Source organism: Dreissena polymorpha, chromosome 9 (assembly GCF_020536995.1).
Source record: "Dreissena polymorpha isolate Duluth1 chromosome 9, UMN_Dpol_1.0, whole genome shotgun sequence".
Taxonomy (NCBI): domain Eukaryota; kingdom Metazoa; phylum Mollusca; class Bivalvia; order Myida; family Dreissenidae; genus Dreissena; species Dreissena polymorpha.
In genome coordinates, this window is record NC_068363.1 from 59,402,071 (window position 1) to 59,426,834 (window position 24,764).

At 36.9% G+C, this 24,764-nt stretch overlaps 1 long non-coding RNA gene across 1 annotated transcript in view; it reads right to left on the reverse strand.

The window, feature by feature from the left end:
- Positions 1-5,138: 5,138 nt before the first annotated feature.
- LOC127845657 (uncharacterized) overlaps positions 5,139-24,764 on the reverse strand; it is a 39,919-nt gene continuing 20,293 nt past the window's right edge. The window contains exons 3-4 of the long non-coding RNA XR_008033308.1: positions 6,995-7,151; positions 5,139-5,229 (exon numbers count right to left, since the gene is read on the reverse strand). This is a non-coding gene — a long non-coding RNA (uncharacterized LOC127845657). The remainder of the gene's footprint in view (positions 5,230-6,994; positions 7,152-24,764) is intronic.

Sequence of the window (24,764 nt, forward strand, 5' to 3'; positions counted from 1 at the left end):
ATATTGATAATTATCTGCTTTTAATCAGAGACATAATGGCACCTGAGTCCCGTGCAGGTAGATGTCTAATGTAAAATGATAGAATGATAGTTTTAATCGAGACATTTCTTCAGTCACCTAACCACATCATGGTAAAATATTTTGTAAAAGGTTTAATAAATTATATCAAATGTTGATCAGGAAATTTTCATTAAAATGCAATAAAAACAATTGCCGAAGTCAGTTGGTACTTGGCACATAAGCTTTTTTATGAATGCATCTAGAAGAATTTAAACTGCAGATGACGTAAGTTCCTCATACCACAACCATGACAGCCAATTATAATCGAACACCAAATATTACAAAATCATTATATCAATTTAGCCATTGTCAAATATCAGCAAATATATTACCCAATTAGTACGGTCTGAACTTGGTCATGTTAGGGGAGAAGTTGTGTAAGCTCAGTCGGGAGAGCACTCGCCCTGTTAGCTAGGTGTCCCGGGTTTCGAGTCTCGGACTCAGGCCGCACAAATTACTCACCCTATGACATTTGACGCCAAAGGGAGGCCTGTGACGTTACCTGGGTATACTCCTACGGAGAGCCATGGTTAATTATATATCACCCAGAATGCCTGTATTTTAGGACGAATACATATTCAAGTGGGGGTGTATGTCACGGTCTGAACTTGGTCATGTTAGGAGAGAAGTTGTGTTGTCGCCCGGTTAGCTCAGTCGGGAGAGCACTCCCCTTGTTAACAAGATGTCCCGGGTTCTAGTTCCGGACTGGCCGCACAATTTTCTAACCCTGTGACATTTGTGACAAGTTCAGACCGTGACAAGTACATTCATAACTCAAACAATATGCCACAACCAACACTCAACCATTTACCCAAAACCAACGCTCAACCAAAACCCAACCACTCATCCAATACTCTGCAAAACCAACTCTCAACATATCACATGGAACCACCACTCAACCAATATCACATACAACCACCACTCAGCAAATATCACATTCAACCACCACTCAACCAATATCACATACAACCATCACTCACCCAATATCACATACAACCCCCACTCAACCAATATCACAAACAATCCCCCATTCAACCAATATCACATACTACCATCACTCAACTTATATCACATACAACCACCACTTAACCAATATCACATATAACCACCACTCAACCAATATCACATACAACCCCCACTCAAACAATATCACATACAACCACTGCTCAACCAATATCACAAACAATTCCCCATTCAACCAATATCACATACAACCATCACTCAACCAATATCACATACAACCATCACTCAACCAATATCACATACAACCCCCACTCAACCAATATCACATACAACCACCACCCCTGCGGAAATTTGTTATAGAAATTGGAACGGTTCTGGAACTGTTCTAGAATATCAAGAACAGTTCTAGAACGTGCCATATTCGCGTTGTAGAACATATGTTCTGGATTTGTTCCAAAACAGTTTTCTAGAATAAATCCAGAATATTTGTGGAACATGGCTTAGTTCTAAAACTGTTCCAATAATATCAAAGAACATTTTTAGAACATTTCAAGGACAAAATAAGTTTAAGAAATTTCTAAAAATGTTCTAAAATGTAGTTCTATAACATATTTAGAACTCTTTAAGACCCCGTAAGTTCTACAAAAGTTCTAACGGAGAATAAGAATATATATAGAACAGGTCTAGAACCAATGTCTAATTGTTCTACATATTTAAAATAAACTAATTCAGACAATGATAATTTGACTTCAATTTCAAATTAGTAAGTTATAATGGGGAATAAGAGCACATTTAGAACAGGTCTAGAACCAAGGTCTACAATTGTTTTACATAAATTATTTAAAATAAATATGTGTAACAGGGTGATATTACCTTCCTTTAAAATGTTCTTTCTTAGATTAATTATACTTATTGTTTATATATAATGTTGGTGTGAACAATATTATACTTATTTTCTAATTGTGTAACTATTTGAAGTATGTACAGGGATCATATTTTCCCGCAACATCAATCGGTCCGGATATAAATGGGAAAAAGTATCCGAAAATGTATATCCGAAATAATGACAAATTACGTTAAAATATATATACCATTGATTTTGCCATTCATGAAGGTGGAATAATACATGTACAAGTAAAATTCCCTTACGGAACGGAACGAGTTTTCTCAACTGGTTTTATCATTTGGTATTTCATTGTTGTTTCGTGTGCTGTTTTATCAGACTTTTTTCATCGTTGTCAATATTATTAATCTGTGTAAGTCTATACCGATGTTTTAAATTGTTGTCGACTCGATAATAGCTTACAAACATGCACTGAACCAAACAAATGTCTGTGCGTAGGTTGGCTACTGACAACAACAACCAACTATTTAATAAATAATTTGTTGTCAAATAACCCACGGCCGATAGTTTAGATGCGTAGGGATTTAATCACGAGAGCGAAGCATTTGAAACCACGCATCTAATTTTCCGGTCGTGAGTTATTCAACAACAAAGTATAAAGTTCACAAATTATTTCGATTCTAACACGGTTTTACTAAAGATTTATTCAATGTATATTATTTTTCTTGTGTACTATTTTATGTGAAGTTCCGCCCATAAAAATAACTTTCGGCTGTTCTGTCGATCAGATCAGCGACTTTTATAATTATATTACCGGATTATTACACTGGTGGAAAATGTATCGGCATGTTTTGTTTAGTTACAGCGCGTGCATTCAGATGCGTCTTTTCGGATGCGTCTTTAATCCGCTCTTCACAAGTTTGAGAGTCTTGGTCTGACGTGCAATAAACCGGTCTTGACCGGTTAAGAGACTGCAGCGAATGGTTTATCACACCTAATCGAGAATGTCATTAGGGTGTGTTAGCATGTACACTGTGTACTAGTTATCGATTTCATGACATGGGAATTTTAATAGCAAAAAGAATCGGACCAACTGTTTGGGATTTTCAATCGGTCTTTCGTGACACCAATCGGTCTAGGACCGACAAAACCGAAAATAATATGATCCCTGATTGTTGAAGTTAAATTAAGTTTATATATTTTCTTATATAAACTTTATTTAATAACATATGGTTAGGTAGACCTTCCCACCAGTTGGGCAAGATAGTCAGGTTAATCCTGATGAATAGTTCCCTGTTACAAGTTCTGAGTGGAACAATGTCCTAGAACTGTTCAAGGACATTTTCAGAACTGTTCTAGAACCTTTATTCCAGACTTATTCGAAGCAAACCTTTGGAACTGTTCTAAAACATATCTAGAATTGTACTGGGAAAACACACCGACTAGAACTGTTCTGTAATCATACTGAAAATGTTCTAGAATTATTAAGGAACAGTTGTTGAATGTTAAATGAGAAAAAAATTTAGAACAATTATTCTCAAACAGTTCTGGAAATTTGCAAAAGAACAATTCTGGAATAGTGCTAGAATGATGGTTCAAGAATTGTTCTAGAACAAACCTTCAGAACTGTTTTAGAACAATTGTTCTAGAAATTATTCTCATTTAACGTTCAACAACTGTTCTTAAATCATTCTAGAACATTTTAAGAATGATTCCAGAACACTTCTAGTCATTTGTCATAGCCAATTATCACATACAACCACCACTTAACCCATATCACATACAACTATCACTTAATAAATATCACATACAACCATCACTCAACCAATATTGCATACAACTATCACATAACAAATTTTACATAAAACCTCCACTAAACATATATCACATACAACCACCACTCAGCCAATATCACATTCAACCACCACTCAACCAGTATCAAACACTACCATGAATAAAAAAATACCACACACAAACACCGCTCAACCAAAATTACACATCTGCTGCCATCATGCAAACTCAGTATATATTCAGTTAATACTACACAACCATTACTCAGTTAAGATCCAACAACATTTACTCAGTCATTATCCCACAAACAATTACTCAACCAAAAGCAAAACAACCAATACTTAATCAAGTATTTGCAATCTTACATAACCAACAAACAGCCTATTGACAACAGAACATAACCATCAATTAAACATCTAACATTTTGCACATTACCACCCACATAGTTATCCTGTTTATATTTATAACTTGGAAAAAGCATTCCATTGATTTAAAACAAATTTCACCTTTTCATTTTAGGCTATGCATTGCAAAATAACCATTAATTTTTTAAAATAGACATTAAAGTATGCAAATGCTCCCTCACTTTGATGAGTTTGCTGGTGTCATAATTTTACCATTTTGATCTTTTTAAAAACAAGAATGTCTGTGACACTGATGGATGCTCCCAGATAATGCACTTTGTCAATGTATGTGTAAATTGTATGGAAACTAATTATTATTCACTTGGCAATAACTCCCTCAAAACTCCCTGCAGCATTTGTGCAGTGTGTTTAAGAGTTCTCCTGTTTGATAATGATACCACATCAAATTGGGTGACTTTATAGCGTACTGTCTGATAATGATACCACGTCAAATTGGGTGACTTTATAGCGTACACCGTAGCTCTTGACCAGACTGCTTGATTGCGCAGGCTGCTCTGGAGCTATGCTGGCCACATATGGCATAAGATACATTTTCGCAACACGTGGCTCATATGCCCTGTCTATCTATGATAAATTATGTCAACAACAAATTTCAATTGCTTAATTAATTCACAGACATGTACCTATAACATGTAACAAGTTTATGATTGCTATACTAAGTTATTATCTCTTGTACTGATAATATAGAATACATATATATACTCTGAGGTACTTAACATTTTGAATAGTTTTTGAAACCTGACTTATATTATTATTAAGCCACATACCAGAAGGTAAGTTACAATCACCTGAACACATTTTACTTTCAAGAAGTGAATGTCATACATGAGTAGTTCAATCCAAAATCACTAATATCTAGAAACAACATTATTCTCCAGTACTTTAAAGCACCCTATTAATAAACATATCTTTAAAAAAATCACTCAATCCACCTGTAAACATTTTTGTAACTGTTATAATGCAATTTTCATAGTGCCTTGAAGGAATTACAAATTCCTAAAAACAACAACAACTTTACAACAATTAAAACAACAAAGCTGATTTACATACATATTTCATTTCCCCTTACATCCAAGAGAAAAGCTGCCACACAGTCCCGCTTAATAAGGCCAGGTCCCAACAGTCACCAAACACTGCTGCAGAAATCTAAATGGATTGTTCAAGATTTTATTGGCATGCCCAGAAATCAGAACAGGCCCACTAACTAGGTCTAGCTCAGCAAGTATGGAACTTGTCTGTTAAATAATTGAGAATTTCATTTGATAATGGAGTGGTCTTGTGACGATTCCTAAACAGATAAATGTGTTTATCCACATAGATAATGTTACATGCAATCAGCGTCCAAAGGTTCAGCTAGCATCCCTGATTTCGTTCAGCTTATCTGCGGAAAATATTTGGTACCCGATAGGCTGTGACCACAATGTGTAGTTAGTTCCACTCCCAACCAGTCGTCTGTCATAATTTTGTCCAAGTTATTTGTCATAAAGAATTTGTCAAAAATCGTTGGTAATTAAGAAAAAATAAAACAAGATGCCCTCTGGGAAAACCCGGTCTAATGTATGAGCATAAAGTGCAGTCTGCACAGGCTAATGGCTGAAAAGGGACAAAACTTTCCTCTTTTATGGTATTTTTGTTTAAAGAAATGTCTAAGTGGAAACTGTGGTCCTTGATATGGGAAGAAACTTCACACAAATGCATAATCCTGTTTTTTCAGAGCAACGCCCATAATATGTGACTTGTTTGAAATGAATAGCTTCTGCCAGTATGCGCAAATTAGAAAGGGATCATTATACAATTTCCCCGATATTAATTAATCCTTTAAAATATCATGATAAAGAACATTTCAATTGAAACTCATTTGTATTTTATTATAATTTTTTAAGTTTAATAAGACTATTCTTATCTGCTGCTACTCTGATCTTTATTGCATTTCATATTTACTTGTTAAAATACTTACAGACATTTCATAACAATCTTGAAGTGATTTAGTAAAATCACAAAAATAAATACCAATAATTATTTAATATTCATGACTTATAATAAACACAGTCAGTGCATTTGCCTTCAGGCATTCTATTTATAGAAAGTAAACAGCCTGTATCAAATAAACATCACTGATATTATTTGGTATACAAAAATATGAAAAAAGCAACAGTATGATTGAAAATTAATAAACATAACACATGAGGTTTAACGCTATTATGTATTTTTATGGTAAATGCATTTTATACTTGTATTTTGTATCAAAATTATTTAAGGTGTACAACAAACTAACGCTCGATTGGTCGTTGTCGGCTCGGGTACTACTTACATGTACCCCGGGTACTCTTAAGTATACTTACTTGTACCCCGGGTACGGTAAATATACTTAAACGTACCCAGGCGATATTAGACTGTACCTGAGTTGTTTTACCGCCAAACATCCGATGACATAAAACGTGCTGCCGCTATTGTAAAACAATATTGTTTATCTTAAACAAACTTCTCTTTAAAAAAAACTACATCAACATGCTTTTTGAGTATGAGTTTTTGATGATATAGAGGCCATTTAACAGAAAATAGACACTAATGTGCACAAAATTAATTTAACAAAACTAGCTAACAACGACCGATTTAGCGTTCTTATTCCCGGGTACGTTTAAGTATATTTACCGTACCGGGGTACAAATTGTAAGTATACTTAAGAGTACCCAGGGTACATGCAAGTTGTACCCGAGCCGACAATGACCAATCGAGCCAAACTAACTGATCAACTGTATAAAATAAATATCAAGTAATGGAATAATAATGCATGCTTTTAATATTTTACCAAACTAATTTTTACTGGAAAGCAAAAAACACAAAGCAAGAAAGAGCACAAATGTGCAGAAAGATGACAATGTTTCTAAACTGAAGGAAAGAAACTGTTTACCTTTTCAAAATAGTTGCGTTTCCACAGAATGTTTTCTGACTGCCTTTGATGGGTTGACTCAACAGTGATGCCTTGTCCCAACCCACCCCTTGGATGGCATCTCACTTGAGTTGACACAGCCAGCAGAATGCAAATACAATCCCAGGTTGTAACAGCCCTAAAACCAGCAGATATAGGGGTACTTGATTATAGATAAGTGACTACCCTTCTTCCTTTGGATACTTGATTTCAGAACCTTATCTTGGGACACCAAGCTGTAGTATCCAAAAGAACATAACTAGAGGAATCATGCTGGGAGATAAGACAGTTTGCCTTTTGTCCACTTTGATTTTATTGTAATTTTCTACCTGGCTGAGATTTGAAGGAATATTTGTCCAAACAAGATTGGAACATCTTGATAATGTCCCCAAGCTACATTCGTCTCAACAATGGAATGGTGACCACGCATGGTTACAATTATACATGGCCACAAGACTCAGACACTTCAATAACTACCATAGGACATTAAACCCAAGATGTTTGGCAAGTGATCAGTCATATAATTGATGCAAGGTTAAATTTAAGGCAACCATTTATTTTCCTGTTAACAAAAATTGTTCGTAAAAGCTTTTTTTACTGCGTCTTTGAAGTTTTGCAACCTAAGGAATGTATTCTGTAATGTCAGGCAGAAAAGCAGGAATTTCTACCTGTTAGGAAATAATGTTAGCCTTTCCTTCCTTGATTGCATGTTGATGATATTTAAATAAGTTTACTGTTTCAACATTCAAAATATCCTGTTACATTTTCAAAAAAACACAACTTTATTTAGGAATTAAATAACATCAAAACAAGTGTAACTTAAATTCTACATTCCCAGAAAAAAAAACAATTGGGTTGTAACTAAAATAAAACTAATTACAGAATATCAAAGGTATATAACACAGCTTCATGAATCGAAGCGCTGAAAGCACTGAAGTTGTTCGCTGTTGTATAATCTTAGACGCAACTCAGTTTTCAAAAATATGTTTTAGCTTTTTATATCGCATGTTTGAAATGAACACAACCCATTCAAATTAATAAAGAGTGTGTCTTAAAGCACAGGTCGAGATGTTGTTTTTTTTCAAATCATTAATAACAAGAATGCCAAACTGTCACAAGATAAGCCTGTTTGAAGGTTTTGTACACCATGCTAAATGCTTGAAATTCACTAAGTGACCTTGTGACCTAGTTTTTGACCCGGCATGACCCATATTTGAACTTGACCTAGATGTCATTTAGACACAACTTCTGACGATAGGATGAAAGCTACTTCAATAAGATAGCGGACACCATGCTAAATCCTTGAAATGCACTAAATGACCCAGTGACCTTGTTTTTAACTCTGCATGACCCATATTCAAACTTGACCTAGATATTGTTTAGATACAAATTCTGACCAGATTTGTTGAAGGTAGGATAAAAACTACTTCAATTAGAGAGTGGACACCATGCTAAATGCTTGAAATGCACTAAGTGACCTCGTGTCCTAGTTTTTGACCCGGCATGACCAATATTTGAACTTGACCTGGATATCATTTTGACACAACTTCTGACCAAATTTGGTGAAGATCTGATGAAAACTATTTCAAATAGAGAGCAGATACCATGCTTAATCCTTGATATGCACTAAGTGACCCCATGGCCTAGTTTTTGACCCGGCATGAACCATATTCAAACTTGACCTAGATATTATCTAGATACAACTTCTAACCAAATTTGGTTAAGATCGGATGAAAACTACTTCAATTAGAGAGCCTACACCATGCTAAATGCTTGAAATGCTCTAAGTGACCTCGTGACGTAGTTTTTGACCGGGCATGACCCATATTTGTTCTTGACCTAGTATTCATTTAGACACAACTTCTTCCCAAATTGTGTGAAGATCGGATGAAAACTACTTCAATTAGAGAGCGGACACCATGCTAAATCCTTGAAATGCACTACGTGACTCCATAACCTAGTTTTAAACTACTTCAATTGAAGAGCATAATAAAGATAATTTAAGCATCATTTTGGGAAAATAGGGCTTAATGCATATGCATTGTTATCCCAGTACCAGAGACTCTCTTTAAAAGAAAAACATCATAAAATCAGAAAGCGTCGTCCTTGATTAGCTTGTGCGCATTGCACAGGCTAATCAGTGTGCACAGGCTAATCTTATTTGACATGCATTAAGCCCCATTTTCCCTGAAAGCAGCCAATATGTACAGATTTCAATGATAAACACTAGACTGGCCAATGTCATCTTACAAGCTGTTAAACACTATTGATCATATACACACACTGCAGTGTACCAGTGGTGAACTATTAACAGGCAGATGCGGTGGTTATCGTTCCTTGCGTAGTAGAGCAGACGCTTCTCAACATTCGCCGTCTGCATAATCTTACTGCAGGTAGCGCAACAGGCAGTGGTTATCATTCCTAGCGTAGCTAAGCGCATACTGACTTGCAAAACTTGCTCTGTAACATCAGTTGTGAGCTAACGCTCATAGCTAAAATCCATGCTAACATTTTATTTGTAGCAAAGGAATTTAAAGATTTATCTGGTCTATACCAGCTGTCAAAGAATCACAGTCAGCTCTCATGTAACTGACCACCCGCAAAATGAAAATGAGCCCCACTGTGAGAATGGGAGGCTTAATTCGTATGCGTAAAGTGTCATCCCAGATTAGCCTGTGCAGTCAACACAGGCTCATCAGGGACAACACTTTTCCTCTAGACTGGATTTTCATTTAGATGAGACTTTTTTTCCATAAAAGCAGAAAGTGTCATTCCTGATTTACCTGTGTGAAGACTTCACAGGCTAATGTGGAACGACACTTTCTGCACATGCATTAAGCCCTGTTTTCCTAGAGCAAAGCTCAAATAGATAACTGCAGTGACTCCAAAAGCAGAAGAATGCCAGCTGAATGTCATATCTCAAGTAGACATATATCTCCATATCCTATCTCCATACAATGCCTCTGTCATCTTTCTAAGTGAGCATGCACTGTTTCATGCAGTCCCTTATCTGTAAAGATGATTCTTAAAGAGTTCTTAATTGCGGGCTATTTAGCACCAGTGTCTGCTAATGGCCCCCACCCCCCAGTATATCAGAGATACCAGTGCTGATAGAGTCCCCATATAATTGTCAGCTGCTAATTATCAGGTCCTCATGAACTGTCATCAGAGTCCAGGTATCACTGAAGTAATGCCCTTAAATTGTCTGGTGGGAACATTCAGACAAATTATAGAATAACTATTGACAGTGTCAACTAACAACATAGAAAATGCAGTCCGCACAGGCTAATCTGAGGGACTACACTTTCAGCCAAGACTTGATTTTTGTTTGAAAGAGACCTAATTTTAAACGAAAAATTCTATAAAAAAGGAGTGTCATGCATATTTAGCTTGTGTTGACTGCATAAAGCCCAGTTTTTCCAGGACAAGACCTACTAGATGACCTGAAAATCCATGTCAGTCACATGCCCTAACCGGTATCAGAAGGGTACCAGTCCACTTCATGAGACCCCTGGATATCAGCGACTTATCAGGCTGGGCAAGTACTGCTGACACAAGAATGGGGAATTTGGACTCTGGGCACTGTGTATTTAGTAAGACTGCCAGATTTTAGTATGTAACACTGATTAGAGAAAGCGGTGACTATCACCCTGCGATAATAATCTTCAGGAGTCACACTGAATGCTCAGGAAAACAATGCGCTCACTATCTGCAGCAGTTTAAATGTTAGAGGAAAGTCACAGTATTAGTTCACAATGCACGTGTTGTACATGGTAGCAGTATCTTCAAATTCAGGAACAAAATATGCTATCAATGAAAAGAGAGATAGTGATCAGAATCACAAGGCTTTGAACCTATGACAGATATAATAATTATGCAGTGCACCAGCTAGGATTTGAAAAGAGCATGGTGCTAATTTGTCAAATGGCCACTTTAGCATGTGTGGTGATATTAACCATGTGGAATATTTTCAATATATCATGTGTTTGATTAGTATATATATCATATAACATGTATTCATATTTAAAACATTATTTCTATTATTAATAAAACTATGCCATTATAAAAGGTCAAGGTGGTGTCAAAGGGGGCACCAGGGGGCTGTGCCCTTCAGTTTACATGGGTGAAAGTTGAAAATGTCTGAAAACCTGAAATTTTTAGCTGGGGTGAATGGGGGCAACCAGGGCCCCCTGGTGGGTCCAAAGCCCTGGTGGTGGGCAAGGTGGGCGCAGTCCCCCAAAGCCCCAGAAATTGAGCCAATTACAAATCATTTCAGTAAGTTAAAAGAAATTCTCATGCTACTGCAAAAGAGCATCTAATGATACCAAAAGATCACCCTCATTTTGCATTTAACAGATTTTTTTTACCAAAAGTTGAAATTCCTTGTCTGTAGTGTAGGAATGCCTTCTTTTGTCCTTATGCTTTCTCAAGGCATCAGATGTAGATGTATTAAACTGAGTTAATAGAAAGAAATGAGTTTAGGCATGAAACATTATAGTATTGGTTTTTGAAAGTTCCCTAAATGAGTTCACTAATACTTATCCCATTACTCCTTTTAACAATTTATGTCTGGTCCAATAAGAAAGCGATTCAACAAGGAACAATAATGAACGTCAAAACAAAATTATGCTCTTTGAATAGGAAAACACTATGACAAAATATTCTTTGTTACTATGTTAATAGAAGTTGCCAGATACAAATGTGTTTAGAGGAATGAGTTAAGGTATTTAATTAAAATAAGCCCTTTATGGCAAAATTGCCTTCATTGATTAGTACTTCTATAATGTAATGATTGGCCCAAACATCAGCAGAAGGTAATGTGTGATTAAAAAAAAAAAATTATTATTTTTGAAGGAAGAGAAAACATTTTGACAGCAGAATGAATTGCTTGTAACAAGCAACTTTTTCTTTTGACAACATTTCTCAATTCCACTGCAATAGAAATATATAACTTAGTGTCCTTTGTATTACATGATTATCCAGGGGGTGCTTACTGTAAACGTATAGAAATTCGTCGGTATAAAATTTCTAACTAATTCGTTGACACGTAATTTCGTGGATTTCAAATTTTTTGGGAAGACTGACCGTCATAATAATTTAACTTTTATTAAAACAACAAGAGTAATAACGAAGCATAATCTGCTAATCTGTGTTGACAGCAAGACTTGAGGTTAATGTTCACTGAAGCATAAAAGTGTTGCCGATAATTGTCAATAAGAGCGATAAAGCGGCGCACTTGTTTGTCCCCGCTCGCTAATTGCCATCAATGTTGTTTTGACAATATTTGCAATTCTCAGCGCAATCGATCACGTAGAAGTAACAATTGAGTAATAAGGTCCCCAAAATAACGTGTGAAAACCGTTGTCTCTTTTAACTTTAATTGGCACTAATTGACATATGTGATACATCTGCAAACTGTTAATTTGACAACGTCACGTAAAAGAGAACAATCCTTGATGTACAGTTTAAATACCGTGCTTGATTTAAAAAGTATTATTACCCAAACACTTATCAAGAAAACAACATATTGTATTAACTAGCATAGCTCAATCAAACAATGTCTCTTTCAAAATGGTTGAAAACGGGAACAGTTCAGACACGTACTCCTACTATAGCACGATTGCCCGACATGACATTCCGAAATGTCCGATTTCGGATTAAAAATGTATAAATAATCGTTGGTACTTAAATTCGTGGATCAGCGGACCAACGAAATCCACGAAAATTCGTACCACACGAAATTTAATGGTTTACAGTAATTTTGTGAAAAAAGATGTAGGCAACTCAGTATTAACTTTCGACTGTATGTTAACAAATGAATTTCCGATTGAACTTTAGAGGTCAGAGGTGTCGCCCCTGAGAATTAAATACTGTGAAAAAAATCGTTCAGCGCAGTAATGATTGGTTGATTATACAAAGATATGAAGATCTTCTATTTATAGCTTTATGGTAATTCCAATTCTGGTAGTATGGTATCGAAGGAGATGTCCTGCAGTCCGACAGCTGCAAACTTTAAAACACATCAGATCTGGTTTATAAGAATGCATTTCGGGCGGTTTTTATTGAGAAATGCTGAGTTTACACTATGTTCCCAGCTACCATTGCAATCACATTTCGGGCCACTGTGAAAGAAACGGGATGAAAGTGAGGCAACATAGGGGAACAGGATAGCCAAACGTGACACAACGGGGTTGCCGTGCCAAAATTTTAAACTGGCAAAAAATTTGCCACGGCATCCACGGCGGAAATGAGAAACTTTTTTAACACAACAAAACTTGACAGTACGTATCAGGCCGTAACAGAACCCGGAAAGGGTCCGCACTCTGACCGGAATCCTATTAATTCCCCGACATGTTAAGTTTCTATCAAGTTTTGGTACGTTTTGTTACGTTTTGTCAAGATTACCACGGCAAGCTAGGATAATTGACAGCTGTTTTGCTTCCGACCCGTTACGGTGTGTTGTGTTTTGCAGGCAGATGTGTTACGGCCAGTTGAGTTGTTGTACGGTCTGACTCAATTCGCGCGGTCTGAAGATGAGCATATAAAAGCTGTGTTATTCAGAAACCTTTCATTTCAGTCTGAAGACTTGATCAGTATCATGCCACCAAGAAAGTGCCAAACAAAGGCTCCCCGCGCTGCAAAGAACACTCAAGTTGAGGAGCAACCTAAAAGTCCATGCCTACCACTGCACAATCAAGAAGAACCCACTGATCCTGTTGATCCGCCCCTTACAAATGAGGAAGAAGAAGCAGACGAAGGTGCATGTGCTAGGAAGAGAACCATCCCTAGTGTCATAACAAGTTTTCATGAAAAAGAAAAAGAGCTCATAATTGACTTCCTCCAGCAAAATCCAATTATCTACTCAAAGACGCTGCGGCCAAAGACAGGCTCTGGGTGGAGAAGGCCGCAAAGATGAAAAGCAGCCCTAGTGAATTGAAGACGTGGTATGAGAGCATGCGCACTAAACTTGGTAAACTGAAAAAAGCAGCCACCAAGTCAGGGCAAGCGGCAGAATTCACAGATAATTCTGAAAGGTTTTGATATCTTCGTTGCGGAGTTCCCTGGTAAGAAATGCATCAAAGTGGCCTTGCTGCTGCCTTCTAGCTTCCGATAGCCATGAAACCCACAGAGACCTTGGCCTCCTTCTTCGTCTTTTCCCAGACTTGTGTGCTTCTTTCAGCTCTTTACAAAGATTTGATTAATGGTGCAAATAAGCAGGCAAACACAAAATCATCATCGTCGTTCACATCCATGTCACTGAAATTATTTTGTTATAATAAATACTGTTTCTTGAGAGTTTTCTTTTATACACGGAACACAATCGTGCCCGAAACCTCTCAGATATCCACGTTTAATCCGCATGGTACCTTGACAGAAAGTGACAAACGAATGACAAATGTGTACAACGTATCAGACCTGCATGACAAACGCAAACAACGTGCGGGAGCTTAACAGAATGCATCGTACCTGGAAGCAACATTTATACATCCGTGGTAGACCGTGGATGAAATCTTAGCGCACTGTTGAAGGGCTGTGTTTTCCCTTCGACGGCACGTCACGGATACCTTGATACACCGTGAGGAAACTTAGCACAACCTAGCAAACCTTAGATTAAAGGTCAAACATTGCAACAGTCACACAGCGCTATACGTTTCGGACAAACGGGACTGCCGTGGCTGGCGGGAACATAATGTAAACTCAGCATAACTTGAACTGGCGCCTGCTATCTATAGTGTGCTTACCCCCCCCCCCCCCCCCACAAAAAAAAAACACACAAAAAAACACAACATCAACAACACAATTTTCAATGGATTTACAGGATTTAGAAAAATGGCCTCGGCGGCAATCCAAAAACCGGAATTCCGCCAGTTTAACCCATAAACCTTTCACCCATGTGTGAAGGCCTTACTGACCACTGATTATGGTATAAAAATACAGCAATTAACAAACAACACTTTACATAACAATACTCAAAAAGAGTGCATATACTGAGACTTTATCGCTTTTCACTTTTTATATTCCAGGATGTTAGGTCACAACTAACAGTTTGAAAGGAAAGATGATTCCTATGTCACAAATACTAGTAAATTATTATTAAGAGCTTTTGATATAATTTTTATTTTTTCTCGCATCAAATGCAGGTGACAGCACACGCCAGTAACTAAAAAGACTGAACAGCTCACTTGTTAGTGTTACACAGGGCTGGTTTTGAAAGATGCCCGTCACCCAATACCATGTAGTCATTATTAATGACCTAACATCTTGATAATGCTTTTAATTCCAGCTGCCTTTTGAACAATCTAATAAAATAATTTTATGTATGTATTTGTCAAAAATCAAGTTTAAACAGTTGGCTTCAGACAAAGAACACCTAACATCTTGATGCTTTTGATTCCAGCTGCCTGTTAAACAATCTACAAAAATAATTTTATGTATGTATTTTTCAAAAATAAAGTTTTAACATTTGGCTTCAGACAAAGAACATAATTGGCTTATACTTATTGTCTTAAACCCATTTACTTTTAGTTGATAAAGCTGTGTACTCTGAGCATGGTATACTATCTCAGCTCAATTTAAACTTAACATACCTTTTATACCATTGTAACTTTACATACAATTTATTCAATTTACTAGCAGATAAAGTATTGTCCAAGATAATCCAGTGCGGATTGCACAGGCTAATCCTGGATGACACTTTATGCACATGTATGCTTTGAGCCCAGTTTTTCATGAAGGTGGCCCATTAGCATCACAGTGTCTGCTAATTTACATCAATAAAGTAATTCATGGACACAGAGAGAATCCCGTTCCACTTTGCTTGATACTTGGCAGGCAATATATTTCCTCAACAAAAATTATTTTCAAGTGCCTAGATCTGTTGAGCAGAGAGTAATTCTGGGAAAATGACAATGTGACATTTCAAGTGACATTTCATTCAAATGTGGCCTGGCACTACTCTGGTACTGATAATTCACAACTCTGCAGGAAGTCTGGGAACACGAAGGGCTTGAGTGTGAAACTGATGTATCCCTTTTAATATTTTCATATCTGATAGAATAGTTTCATGTTTAGCCCACGATAGGTCTCGAATGAAACACTTTGTGGAATGTTATAGTTAAGGAGCATTATTTGGACATGTAAAGAATTTAGGCATAAAACTGCAATATCTGCTAAATATTTCTATCATAGAAACTACGGCTTTATGTACATTGTGAGCCGATCTCTGGAAAAACCTGGAGGTTTGATGCATGTGTGTAGTCTGAACAGATTAATCAGGGACAACCCTTTTCACCTAAACTGGATTTTTGTTTTAGAGGAGTGTTTGTTTCTTTAAACCAAAAATTCCATTAAAGAAGAAAGTGCTGTCCCTGGATAGCCTGTGCATACTTCACAATCTCATCTGGGACAACAGTTGAAATTAATGAAGTTAAGCCCAGTTTTCCCACAGCATGGCTCATGAAATATAGTTCCAGACTCAACCCTCCATAATAATCAGTATACACCTTTGAAACATGACAGCAATCCTTACAACTGACAAGGTGTGATATGGACTGATATTACTTTATAATTGTCATGTTCACATCTTATTTGGTCCAAAAAGGTACCATGTGACATTGAAATTAAAAAGCACATGGTACCTTTTTGCATCAATAGGGCGATATTGCTTCTGCTTGTGTGGCTTTAAAAAAATCATATCACTCAGTCACTGAAGGCTTTAAATTGAGAGACATCAAAGAAATCCAGACACTCCACCATGAACTACTGACTAATAATGCCTAAATTGTTAAATGAACATAGTAAAATAACATCAAAATTAATTGTGTAGAAGCATTACCCACAAGTATTCACAAGTCCATATAAATATAATAATGGAACACATTAACTTCAACAGAACTTGAAAAATATGTGATAACAGGGATCCTCAGGGATATTGGTGCCTAGGCATGTGGCTTATTGTCTCTTCAAGTCCTGATAGAATGGCACCCACCTGTCACTGGCGGTAACTTACAGGGGACCTTCCAGGTGATAATGTATGTGGAGGGAAGATAACCTACCCTGCAGAGCTCTCTAATTGGAGGCTAATATATTATAGTTCTCATAATAAAATGATTAGAACGGTTCTATTCTGAAGTCTTCACCCAATAACTCTTCTGCTGACAAACAACAGAACCAGTCACCTTGCAGGCAGAAGCCCATGTGCTCTTGATGTTCCTTTGAGCAACGCTCTGGGATAAAAGGGCATAAAGCATGTGCTTAATATGTCGTCCCAGGCTTAGAAGAGAGGACTCTGTCCCAGGCTTAGAAGAGAGGACTCTGTCCCAGGCTTAGAAGAGAGGACTCTGTCCCAGGCTTAGAAGAGAGGACTCTGTCCCAGGCTTAGAAGAGAGGACTCTTTCCGCTTTTACAGAATTTTTCTTGTAAAGGAAGTTTTTCTAAACAAAAATCCACTCTAAGCAGAAAGTGTCCGCACATATTGCACAGGCTAACTGGGATGACACTTTATTTACATGCATTTAACCCTGTTTTCACAGATGGAGGATCATATTTATAAGAACAGAAGGCATGTATGCACTTTGGAAGGGGCATAACAATATTAGGAACAGAATTGTGCTAAAATTGTGTTGTATGTAAATTACTATTAAAAACAAGAGGGCCTGAAAGGCCCAAAGTCGCTCACCCGAGATTCAAAGAACTTACCTGTTCTGTGCAGCCCAAGATGTCATTACAACAAATGTTCTAATAAATTTTCATGACTAGTGAACACCCTGGCAGCCACGTTTTTCAACAGACAAGAACCATTTTCATACATATACAAGATATCATTTAAACACGTATTCTGGCAAAATTTCATGAAGATTCATGAAGCCATATCAAGCAACTGGAACCATTTTCGAACTTGTCTGAAATATCATTGGGACAAATTTTCTGACCAAGTTTCATGATGAACGGACAATAAATGTGGCTTCTAGAGTGTTAACTAGGTTTAACTATTGCAAAATAAGGAAAAATGCCTCGCCCCCTTGGTGGCCATGTTTTTCCACCAACCGGAACCATTTTCAAACTCATCCAAGATATCATTGGGACAAATTGTCTTACCAAGTTTCATGATGATCGGACAATAAATGTGGCCTCTAGATTGTTAATAAGGTTTACCTAAAACCATATACAGCAATATTAGGAAAAATGCCCCGCCCCCTGGTGGCCATGTTTTTAAAGCAACCAAAACCATTTTCGAACTCATTCAAGATATCATTGGTACAAATCTTCTGATCAAGTTTCATGAAGATCGGAAAACAATTGTGGCCTCTAGAGTGTTAACAAGGTTTTACTATAGCCATATAAGGAAAAATGCCCCGCCCCCTGGCAGTCATGTTTTTCAAGCAACCGGCATCATTTTTTAACTTGCCCAAGATATTATTGGGATGAATCTTCTGACCAAGTTTCATGAAGATCAGACAATTAATGTGGCCTCTAGAGTGTCAACAAGATTTTACTATAGCCATATAAAGAAAAATGCCAAGCCCCTTGGAAGCCATGTTTTTCAAGCAAACGTAACCATTTTCGATCTCATCCATTGGATATCATTGAGAAAAATCTTCTGACCAAATTTCATGAACATAGGACAATAAATGTGGCCTCTAGATTGTTAACAAGGCAAATGTTGACGCCACACAATGGAAGCTGCACGGTCAAACAGGATCACAAAAGCTCACCATGAGCACATTGTGCTCAGGTGAGCTAAATACACAAAGTATAGAGAGAATATTAGTGAACAAGGGCTGTTTGTAAAACATGCATGCCCCCCATATGGGCTGTCCGTTGTAGTGGCAGCCATTGTGTGAATACGATTTTTGTCACTGTGACCTTGACCTTTGACCTAGTGACCTGAAAATCAATAGGGGTCATCTGCGAGTCACGATCAATGTACCTATGAAGTGTCATGATCCTAGGCAAAAGCGTTCTTGAGTTATCATCCGAAAATCATCTTACTATTTCGGGTCACCGTGACCTTGACCTTTGACCTTGTGACCTCAAAATCAATAGGGGTCATCTGCAAGTCATGATCAATCTACCTATGAAGTTTCATGATCCTAGGCGTATGCGTTCTTGAGTTATCATCCGAAAACCATTTTACTATTTCGGGTCACCGTGACCTTGACCTTTGACCTAGTGACCTCAAAATCAATAGGGGTCATCTGCGAGTCATGATCAATCTCCCCATGAAGTTTCATGATCCTAGGCGTATGCGTTCTTGAGTTATCATCCGGAAACCATTTTACTATTTCGGGTCACCGTGACCTTGACCTTTGACCTAGTGACCTCAAAATCAATAGGGGTCATCTGTGAGTCATGATCAATCTACCCATGAAGTTTCATGATCCTAGGCGTATGCGTTCTTGAGTTATCATTCAAAAACCATTTTACTATTTCTGGTCACCGTGACCTTGACCTTTGACCTAGTGACCTCAAAATCAATAGGGGTCATTTGCGAGTCATGATCAATGTACCTATGAAGTTTCATGATCTTAGGCCCAAGCGTTCTTGAGTTATCGTCTGACAACCACCTGGTGGACGGACCGACAGACTGACAGACCGACATGAGCAAAGCAATATACCCCCTCTCCTTCGAAGGGGGGCATAAAAATTAATCTCAAAGCAAATATTTTTGATAAATGTACTTTTTTATCATTTGGAACATTGATTTGAATGAAGTCACCTGTCTCAAATATCATTCATACAAAATATATATCAAAATTACTTAATTATATGAAAAGCGCTTTGCACACTAAATCCCTTGTTAAATGGGAATATGCTCAATAAGTTTCAATAAACTATACATTCCAAACGCTCACTGATAATTGTATTAAACAATTGCAATATTTATAGGTTTTAAAAAGATGGGTGCCTTGGATGCATATCGTTAAAAAAGAGGTTTAAAAAATAATCTATGGATCTTGAGTATTTGAGTCAAAATTTATTTCGACAATTACATCAGTACAAAAGCAAACAGCAAACATTTACTCATATTGAGAATACTTGTCCATATAACAAGCATTTAACGTGTCTGATGTTTTTTCAGGGTACCTTTTATTTCAAAAAGACTTATTATCAATATTGTTTTATCTTTTCGGAGGTATGATTTACACAGGGCACGAATTAAGCAGAAAAAGCAAGGCCATGTGGAAATAATTTTTGCCAAGTGTTTTTTTGTCTTTTATTTTCACTATCTCAATACTAAGCATCCCCATAAGAAACAAGTTTTTGTGTGATTTTTGTGGGTGAAATATGTAAGAAAAAGTGGTAAAAATATTCCTGGTTCTTATGTAAGATACCTAACAGCTCCTTGAGTAATATATGCACAGACTTATAGACTATTGAAAATAGTAATTCCATCAGTGATTGAATACCCCAATACCCCAAGAAAAAGCGCTACCGGTACTTTAATTTTTCTTATATTTTACCAGAAACACCTTTAAATTCTATAAATTATTTTCCAATATTCAATGCATGATCGTATGACATAATGTTCATTCTGGACATACAAAAGATAACAATCCTTGCCATTAAAAGAGTATGAGTTCATCTATTATTTTTATCATTATAATTATTATGCCACTGGCACTGGTATTTGTTATGACTATATAAAGTAGTGATCTCCAAAATGTGGCTATATTTCAACCCTCAGGCAAAATTGAAAAATATGCAAAACATTACCTCAACTTATCATTTTATTTGCATGTAGATCAGTGCCATACTGTTTGGTATTACATTGCTTTTTGTGTGGGTTTTTTGTTAAGTACAATTTGGGTAAAAAAAAATTTACTATGAATTTTACATTTTTTGTAAGCAAAAAAACAAAAACAAGTTCACAATTTTAGTCAAAACTACATGGTTTTTCCCTAGCAAAAACCCAGTTCCCATTCCTAAAATGGTGAAAAAACAATACACTATTACTTATTAGAACAAGAGCACCGCATAACAGGTGCCACGCTCGGCTGTGAAAGCTTGTCAGAATTTTTTTTCTTTTAGAGGTCACAGTGACCTTGACCTTTGACCTAGTGACCCAAAATGGGTGTGGCATGTAGAAGTCATCAAGGTGCATGTACATATGAAGTTTCAAAGTTGTAGGTGGACGCACTATGATGTTAGAAGCAGAGTTAATGTTTTATATTAGAGGTCACAGTGACCTTGACCTTTGAACTAGTGACCCAAAAATGGGTGTGGTTTGTAGAACTCATCAAGGTGCATGTACATATGAAGTTTCAAAGTTGTATGTGGAAGCACTGTGATAGTAGAGGCAAAGTTAAAGTTTTATATTAGAGGTCACAGTGACTTTGACCTTTGACCTAGTGACCCAAAAATGGCTGTGGCGTGTAGAAGTCATCAAGGTGCATGTACATATAAAGTTTCAAAGTTGTAGGTGGAAGCACTATGATGTAAGAGGCAAATACAGATTTATATTAGAGGTCACAGTGACCTTGACCTTTGACCTAGTGACCCAAAAATGGGTGTGGCATGTAGAAGTCATCAAGGTGCATGTACATATAAAGTTTCAAAGGTGAAGGTGGAAGCACTATGATGTTAGAGGCAAAGTTAAAGTTTTATATAAGAGGTCACAGTGACCTTGACCTTTGACCTAGTGACCCAAAAATGGGTGTGGTTTGTAGAACTCATCAAGATGCATGTACACATGAAGTTTCAAAGCTGTAGGTGGAAGCACTGTGATAGTAGAGGCAAAGTTAAAGTTTTATATTAGAGGTCACAGTGACCTTGACCTTTGACCTAGTGACCCAAAAATGGGTGTGGCGTGTAGAAGTCATCAAGATGCATGTACACATGAAGTTTCAAAAATGTAGTTGGAAGCACTATGATGTTAGAGGCAAATACAGATTTATATTAGAGGTCACAGTGACCTTGACCTTTGACCTAGTGACCCAAAAATGGGTGTGGCATGTAGAAGTCATCAAGGTGCATGTACATATGAAGTTTCAAAGTTGAAGGTGGAAGCACTATGATGTTAGAGGCAAAGTTAAAGTTTTATATAAGAAGTCACAGTGACCTTGACCTTTGACCTAGTGACCCAAAAATGGGTGTGGTTTGTAGAACTCATCAATGTGTATGTACATATGAAGTTTCAAAGTTGTAGGTGGAAGCACTGTGATGTTAGAGGCAAAGTTAAAGTTTTATATTAGCGGTCACAGTGACCTTGACCTTTGACCTAGTGACCCAAAAATGGGTGTGGCGTGTAGAAGTCATCAAGATGCATGTACACATGAAGTTTCAAAGTTGTAGGTGGAAGCACTATGATGTTAGAGGCAAAGTTACAGTTTTATATTAGAGGTCAAAGTGACCTTGACCTTTGACCTAGTGACCCAAAAATGGGTGTGGTGTGTAGAACTCATCAAGGTGCATGTACATATGAAGATTCAAAGTTGTAGGTGGAAGCACTTTAATTTTGGAGTCAATGTAAAGGTTTTAGCACAACGTCGAATGGCGGATGGTGGACGGCGGACGACGAGGAAGCTATGACAATACCTCCGGTTTTCTCCGAAAACAGCCGAGCTTAAAATTGGGAGCTCTAAATGAGAGTTTTGCTATACAGATATATTGAAGCAACTATTGTAACCATTGTACAGTAAATGACCCCTGTCATGGAAAATGGATCTATATATGCCATATACAGCCAGCTTAAGTTCCAGACCTGCCTACACAGAAATATCTGTACTCATTTTACACAACTTTGACCTAAATTTCATCTTGCATGCAAACCTTAACCACTTTTTAATACACACAATAGAGGAAACAATCCTGCCTAAGGCTGGTCATAAGTATGGTCAGTGAATGTCCACACAGACTGGAACACATAATTGTGTAAAGTTTTAATACCATAATCTTTAGAAAATAAATTTATGGAGTAGTTGCACACAAATGTTACCCTGAATTTTCTACATACAAAAAGGGGGGCATAATTCTGCTAAATCGCAGGTCAGAATTATGGAAGTGATCTCACACAATGAACCCTAGCACATGTGTGCAGTTTCAATACTTATATACTTGTAGAAGAAACAATGATGTTGCATGCTGACCTTTACAAGCGCATTACAGGACACCTTAAAATGCATGAGTAGTATTGCTCAAACTATTTAATGAATAATTGAGCTAAAAATCTCATTAACCCTGGCTATGTGCAAACAGCATAAAACCTGAACAGACTGCGAGTTACTCTTGTTTTATGCTGTTTGCTGCTCATCAGTATCTAAGGGTTGGAAATGGGTTAAAGTTAACATTTTATTCATCAAGTCTTTTGACCATAAATGTATTCCAATGTATTATTATTACAAATAGAACTAGTGCCATATGAGCATGAATTGAAATATTTTCGACTAACAGTTACTTAAAGTTTTTTGTACAGATGTACAGTTACTTTCCAATCAAAGAGGATAACTCTGCTTTTTACTATGGACAGCACTAATTTAAGCCTCGCTCTAGGAAAAAGGGTTTTAACCCTTTGCATGCTGGGAAATTTGTCGTTTGCTAAAATGTCGTCTGCTGAATTTCTTAAATTAGCATTTTCTTTGATTTTTTTCAAAGAATACTATCAGAATAGCAAACAGTTTGGATCCTGATGAGACGCCACGTTCTATCCAAACTGTTTGCAAAGGTCTTCAAAATCCGGTTCCAGCACTGGAAGAGTTAATGCATGCAAAGGCTAATCAGGGACAACACTTTCAACTGAACTGGATTTTTTGCTAAGAAGGAACTTTTTTCAATCCAAAAATACAATAAAAGCGGAAAGTGTCCTCCTTGATTTGCCTGTGTGGACTGCACAGGTTAATCTGGGACTACACTTTACGTACATGCATTAAGCCCTATTTTTCCAGAGCTCATTTGGATGGCAGTCACATGAACTATTAAACAAGGGATCTTTTTCTTAGCTGAGGAAATAGTATTGATACTGTTGCCATTAAAAGCATAACATATGAGTATGATAAGTTAAATCCTTGAGTATAGAATAGTGAAGACTTTTAGATTAATCACAGAATTTAAACTGTGATTTACCATTTTCAAAATAGCAGTACAAATTTAATACTACAGTGATTCTTTGCAGACACAAATTATAATTCACAAAATTCCCTAAACAAATTCTTATCAGCACACCAAAAGAAACCAAATCAATTTTTTATGAAAATATCATACAGAAAAAAATGACTGTCTACACCCTGAGCAATTTACAGAGCAAATTTTCAAAAACCAATTTCCAAATTCATCAACATGATCGTTTCTATCGCCATAGAAATCGGTTCATAAAATAACTGTCATTCATCAACTTTCTCCTAAAAATCTTATTAAAATTCTTTCAAAGGTAAATCAACAGGTAATGCATCAAGAGGTTTTCAACCCAAAAAAACGTGGGAAACACGCCTTAAAGCCAGCTGAGAAATTATTGAAAGATCTAAGAGCACATGAAACTCCATCTCGCAAATAGCCTGCTGCTTTCTCAGCCGTGACAATGCCATATAAAGTATAAATCTTTTTACATTTATCGTCACTTGCGTCTCTCCCAAATGGCCACAATTGCCTCTTTATTTACCACTTAATAAACATAATTGCGGTATGGCACTTTGTGAGATGCGAAACACCAGGTATAACGAGAGCGCCGATGGCGCTGAAAGCATAGTTGCAAGATACAGGGAAGATGCTGCTGAAGTAAATGTTTAGGTCAAAATATACTAAATAGTTTCCTTATATG